At 30.7% G+C, this 7500-nt stretch overlaps 1 protein-coding gene across 1 annotated transcript in view; it reads left to right on the plus strand.

Annotated features, from left to right (window-relative positions):
* The window catches only part of LOC122256813 (carbonic anhydrase-related protein 10-like), a 230947-nt gene that overhangs the window by 35559 nt on the left and 187888 nt on the right, over positions 1 to 7500 (plus strand). The window lies entirely within an intron of this gene.

A 7500-nucleotide genomic window follows, 5' to 3' on the forward strand; every position in this document is an offset into this window, starting at 1 on the left:
ACACACACGATCCAACTGTATCAAAATTTAAGCCATACAACCTGACTTCGATAGAATTACATGGACGGTCACGCTACGGCTATGTACTCAACCATACCTGGAAAAGAAAAAAAGACACATTGTTATACATATTTTATGTCTTCTTGCTTTGGTTTCCCTTTTCCCTATTGAACGAAAAAACTGTTAACACAATTTACACAAATTAGTATATATAGTTAATATATTTTTATCTCTTTCTTCTCTTTCATTTCTTTCCATTATATTTTAGCTCTCTCCTCTTCCAGAGAGGAAGGTGTTATAGAGACAGAGAGAAAGAGGAAGATAGAGAGGAATAAAGAGAGACAGCGAGGAGAGAGAAAAAAGGAGACAACGATATAGAGAGAGATAAGGGGTTTATAAAGCGAGAGAAAGAGAGAAGGACGGAGGGAGGACGGAGAGAGAGCACGGTAGTTAGAAATATATATATAAATATATAATATATAAAATATTTTAATATTTTATTAATATTTTATATATATATGAATATATATTTTTTTAAAATTTTAATATATCTATTTTTTTAAAATAAAATTATTTATATTATATTATTTTATAAAAATTTTATATCTATATATATATTATATTTAAACCATATGTTTTTTACATAAAATTTTTTATATAAAAATATATTATAATTATATATATATATTTTATATATTTTCTTATATTCTATATATATATAATATATATAATATTTTATATATATTTTATATTATTTAATAAATATTTTTTAATTTTATATTTTATATACATAAATATATATATTTACACACTTACACACACACACACGCGCTTTTTGTACTTTATACACTACAAACACAAAATTTAATATTTTATATATATATTTTAAAATTATTATATATTTATATATATATATTATTTATAAATTTATATATATTTATATATATTTTGTAATATATTTTTTAAATATTATATAAATATATATATCATATTTTTATATATATTTTATATATATATATATTTATATTATTTTAAAATTATATATTATATATATTATATTATTATTATAATATATTTAATAATTGTATTATTTTAAATTGTTTAATATTTATATATATATATTATAATTATTATATATATAAATATTTATATTATAAAATTTTTATAATTATATTTTTTTCATGAATGTTTTAAAAAATAGAAATTTATATATATATATATATATATATAATATTTTATAAATATTCTTTTATATATATAAATTTTAATAATATATATTAATATATGTATAATATATATATATATTTATATATTTATATATAAAATTTATATATATATTTTATAAAATTTATATAATTGTATATATATATTAATATATCAATATATATATATATTATATTTTTAAATTTGTGTGTGTGTGGTTTGTGGTGTGTGTTGTGTGTGTGTGTGTTGTGTGTTGTGTTGTGTGTGGGGTGTGTGCGTGTGGTGGTTTTTTAAAATATGACTATATCATATATTTTAATGTAAAACACACACACACCACAACCCACACCACACACACCACACACACATAAAAATTATAATATATTATATATTAATATATATAAATTATATTATATATATTATTATATATTTACAAAAATATAACGGGTTTTAATGGGGCCCAAGCGTGTAACCCATATTTCGGGTTTGTCGCCCCCTTAAGTCATTATTCCACTGATTCTTGACTGGTGGAATAAGAACTGTTTTGTTTCGTCATTTGATTACTTTTGCCGGTCTGTTGCCTTACTAGATATGATATTGTAAAGTACATAATTGGATTATTGCTACTGCGATCTAAATACATACACTGTACATGTTTTTATTTGATTTGGTTAGGACCCTCTCGACAAGAGTCGGTTCAAAGAGACGTCCTGAAAAGTTACTCAATTTCTCCTTTCAGTTTAACTTTTTGTAATTCTAGGATTATCATCATCAATCAATATCTTGTAAAATATTTTAGTGTTTGGTTTATCCAACTTCAAACAGTGCTAAATAATCTATAAGAATCTGTCATTTTCACACACACAAACACATACACATTCACACACACACACACACACACAGACACACACACACACACACACATATATCTATCTATCTATCTATATCTTTTCTTATTACATCTAAATAAAAATATATATATATAATATTATACATTATACATACTCATATATATATACACATAAACATAAAGATGCAATGTTATGATATAATAGTTTGATATATATAATTTTTTATAAATCAAATTATATATATATATTATCTATAAAATTTATATAAAACCACACCACACCCACCCACAAAACCCCCCACCACACACACACCCCCACAACAAATTTAAAATTAATAATATAATATATATATATATAAATATATTAATATTAAAAATTTTGCATATATAATATTACATATATAACATTATATATATTAATATTATATATATTATAAAAAATATATATAAATATTATATAGTATAGTATAGATATATAGATATATATATATAATTAATAAGTGGGTGGGTGTGTTGTGGGTGTGTGTGTTTGGTGTGTGGGGGTGGTGTGTTTTTGGGGTTTTTTGGTTTTTGGGGGTGGTGTGTGTGTGTGTATTGCGTGTGTGTGTGGTTGGTGTGTGATAGTATGATTTTCATAATGAATATATTTTGTATATATACATATGTATAAATTTTTAAAATTATATAAATATTATATATAGTTTTTTTTATATATATAATTTGATATAAAAATTATATTTGTTAAAAATATATATTATTATAAAAAATTTTTATATATATATGTAATTAATTATATATATAATATATATATTTAATATATATATAAAATATTTTAATTTTACTAACATATTAAACTTATATATACAAAATAAATTTAATATATATATATATATATATAAAATATTAAATATATTATTTTTTAAAAACATATATATATATAATTATATATTTAATATATATAAGAGAGAGAGAGAGAGAGGAGGAGAGAGAGAGAAGAGAGAGAGGAGGAGGAGGGGGAGGAGAGAGAGAGAAAGAGAGAGAGAGAGGAGAGAGAGAAGAGAGAGAGAGAAAAAGGAGAGAGAAAGAGGAGGAAGAGAGAGAAGAAAGGATAAAAAAAAAGAAGAAAGAATTGGGGAGAAAGGGGGAAGGATGAGAAAGAGAGAGTGAGAGGAGAGAGGAGAGAGAAAAAAGGGAGAAAAAGGGAGGAAGAGGAAAAGGGGGGGGGACACACTCACAATATCATCCTACGTTACTCTTTTTAAACCGCTTTTCCCATAATCGCCCGATTTTTTACCCAGCTATTAGAGACGGTTAAAATTATGATTCCCAACGACTTGGCGCCCGTCAATAGCAGCCCCCCCTAAAACCATGTTGATAAAGACCAAGAATGTTAAGTGTGTCCCCAAGGGGGACAAATGGGGTATTTCCCCTTTTCCCCCGAATTATTCCATTCCGCCATGATTCACAACACTTCTCACGCACGCACCATGGTCATGGGGTCATGAGAGTGGATTTGGGAGAGGGGAAAACTGGAAAAAAACTCTCTAGAAATGGTTTAAATTTTTTCCGGAAAATCGCAATATTAAAAAGTGCAGATATTACTGATTCGGAAGTTTCATATCCAGTGTTTAATCTCTCATCTATTTGTCGTAACGTTCAATCATTTCATGATGTTAAGGTATATAAGATTTTGCATATTATATTTAACAAATTACCGCCATTTATCAAATCTACGTATTCTAATTCTCGTTAACACTCAGTCTATATGCTCGACTCCCTTGCAATCTGCAACACAAATTACCAGCTATCAAACATGCACTTGCCTGATTATGCACTGATTACTTTTTTCTAAAATTTTATTGATTAAAACCAGAACTTCTCCCGACGAATATTATTTGCTATTTTCCCTTTCCCAAAAGAAAGAAAGATGGATAGAAGAAGAAGAAAAAATAACAAAGAGTAGAAGAGGAAAACGAAGAAAAAAAAAGAGGAAGAATTTAGAATTAGAAAGAGAAGACAAAATAGTAAAGTAGAAAAAGAAGAAGGAGAAGTAGAAGAAGAAGTAAACGACAAAGAAGGGAATGAAACAGACAAATAAGAACATGAAGGGAAAGAAGAAAAGAGAAGACAAGGAGTAGAAGAAGATGAAAGTAAAGAAGAAAAGAAGAAGGAATAAGAGAAATAAAGAAGGATGCATATAAGAAAATAAGAAGACGAAACAGAAAACTATAGAGGTGAAAAAGAAGAATATGAGGAATAAAAGGACAACATGATAACAAAACCCTTACGAAACATGAAAGAATAGAAAAATAGATGAAAAAAATAAGAAAGAGGAAAAGAAAGGATAAGAAAACTATTGCAAAACATAAGTCGACCCAGAAAAACGACATACAAGGAACGAGAGTGCAACATAAGACTCCCTGGGCAGTTTGGTGAAAGGCTTTTCGTGTTGGTTGAAGAGCAAGCAGAAAACCTTGGTCGTCATGACATAGGCCTACATTGCCATTATCCATCCCCGGGGGAGTCCAGTCACCTCCTTGACCCCTGAAATTCTCTCATGCCGGGGGGAGAAGGGAGGAGAGGGGAGGGGGGAGGTGACTTATCACACTCCAGACTCACTCTCGTAGACCAGAGTGCTGTCACACTTCTTCCTCATCATCATCTCTTTTCGGTCTCAGATTTCCAAGTCTTTTTCACTCTCTTTTTTCCCCCCCTTTTTTTCTAAGTCTTTCAGTTCTTCGATATTTTTTTTCCACATTTACCTGTTTTTTTAGTTTTCTGATATATCATCATTTAGTTTTACGATCATCGAAAGTTAGAACAGCAAAGAAAATAACAAAAAAGCACTCTGTTCAGTTCTCACTCCACAAAGGAAAGGAAAATAGTATTGTTATTTTCTGCGTAGATGAGTGCAAGGGAGTAACGTTAACAGCCAAAGCAGAATTTTGTTGTGACATGAAGCACGCGATGCTGCTGGGGCGGAGGGCGGGCGGCCCAGGGGAGAGGAATCGTTCGGATCCATCGACATGACGGGGCCGGTAATGCAGCACGTGACTTTGGGGTTTTTGGTTCGCTCTGAGTATCCTATGTGTGTGGGTAAGTGCATGTGTATGGATACATACAGATATAAATATATAGCACACGCATATACACACATACACATCTATGAATGTGCGTGTGTGTGTGTGTGTATAGATATAGATAAATATATATATATATATATATATATATATATATATATATATAAATAAATATGTATATATATTAATAATAATAGATAGATAGAAGATAGATAGATAGATAGATAGATAGATAGATAGATAGAAAAATGATAGATAATAGAAACATTAAATTATATATATATATATAATATTAAAATATATTATATATATTTCGATCTAGTATTCATATATATATATATATATATATATATATTATAATATATATATACATATATATTATATATATTATATATTATATATATATTTTTATAATATAATATATGTGTTGTGTGTGTTGGGGGGTGTGTGTGTGGTGTGTTGGTGTGTGGTGTGTGTTTTTTGATTTATTTTATATATCAGAAAACTAAAAAAACAGGTAAATGTGGAAAAAAATATCGAAGAACTGAAGGACTTAGTAAAAAAAAAAAAAAAAAAAAAAAGAGAGAGAGAGTGAAAAAGACTTGGAAATCTGAGACCGAAAAGAGATGATGATGAGGAAGAAGTGTGACAGCACTCTGGTCTACGAGAGTGAGTCTGGAGTGTGATAAGTCACCCCCCCCCCCCCTCCCCCCCGCTCTCCTCCCTTTTCCCCCCGGTATGAGAGAATTTCAGGGGTCAAGGAGGTGACTGGACTCCCCCGGGGATGATAATGCAATGTAGGCTATGTATACACAAGGTTTTCTGCTTGCTCTTCAACCAACACGAAAAGCCTTTCACCAAACTGCCCAGGGAGTCTTATGTTGCTGCTCGTCTGTATGTCTTTTTTTTTCTGGTCGACTTATTGTGTGGGCAATAGTTTTCTTATCCTTTCTTTTCCTCTTTCTTATTTTTTTTCATCTATTCTTCTATTCTTTCATGTTTCGTAAGGGTTTTTGTTATCCTTTTGTCCTCTTATTCCTTATATTCTTCTTTTTCACCTCTATAGTCTTCTGTTTCGTCTTCTTATTTATCTATATGCCTCCTTCTCTATTTCTCTCGTTCCTTCTTCTTTTCTTCTTCTTTACCTTCATCATCTTCTACTCCTTGTCTTCTTCTCTTTTCTTCATTCCCTTCTTGTTCTTATCTGTCTGTTTCATTCCCTTCTTCTTTGTCGTTTACTTCTTCTTCTACTTCTCCTTCTTATTTTTCTACTTTACTATTTTGTCTTCTCTTTCTAATTCTAAATTCTTCCTCTTTTTTTTTCTTCGTTTTCCTCTTCTACTCTTTGTTATTTTTTCTTCTTCTTCTATCCATCTTTCTTTCTTGGAAGGAAGATAGCAATAATATTCGTCGGAGAAGTCTGGTTCATCAAGAATTTAGAAAAAAGTAATCAGTGCATAATCAGGCAAGTGCATGTTTGATAGCTGGTAATTTGTGTTGCAGATTGCAAGGGAGTCGAGCATATAGACTGAGTGTTAACGAGAATTAGAATACGTAGATTTGATAAATGGCGGCAATTTGTTATATATAATATGCAAAATCGGGATACTTGTAATGCAGATGAACCTCAAGGAAATGATTGAACGTTACGACAAATAGATGAGAGATTAAACACTGGATATGAAACTTCCGAATCAGTAATATCTGCACTTTTTAATATTGCGATTTTCCGGAAAATTACGATGTTCTAGAGAGCTTTTCCAGTTACCTCTGCCATTCACACTCTCATGACGCACCATGACAAGGTGCGTGCGAGAGAACGTGTGTGAACATGGCGGAATTGGAATATATTCTTGGGAAAGGAAAATACTCACTGTCGCCTTGGTGGGACGACTTAACATTCTTGGTCTTTATCAACATGGTTTTACTTGCTGCATATTGACGTGCGCTAGTCGTTGGAATCATAATTTTACACGTCTCTAAAATTCAGGGGTAAAAACAGTGCAGGCGATTTATGGTAATAGCGTCTGCCATAAAGGAATAAACGTGATGGATGATATTGTGAGTGATGTCCCCCCTCCCTTTCCTTTCCCTATTTTCCTCCCTGCGCTCGGTCTTCGCCGCTCTCGGCTCGCTCTCGCTCGCTCCGCTCTCTCTCTTCTCTCTCTGTCTCTTCGCGCTGTCAGTCTCTTCTCTCCTCTCTCCTTTCCTCTCATCTTCTCTCTTTCTCTCTCTCTCGCTCTCTCTCCTCGCTCGCTCGCTCTCTCTCTCCTCTCTCTATCTCTCTCTCTCTCTCTCTCCTCTCTCTCTCTCTCGCTCTCTCGTGATTTATATATATATTTTATATTAGTTTATTATTATTAGTAG

Source organism: Penaeus japonicus, unplaced genomic scaffold (genome assembly GCF_977035675.1).
Source record: "Penaeus japonicus unplaced genomic scaffold, GWHDUDI00000001_assembly GWHDUDI00000023, whole genome shotgun sequence".
Taxonomy (NCBI): Eukaryota; Metazoa; Arthropoda; class Malacostraca; order Decapoda; family Penaeidae; genus Penaeus; species Penaeus japonicus.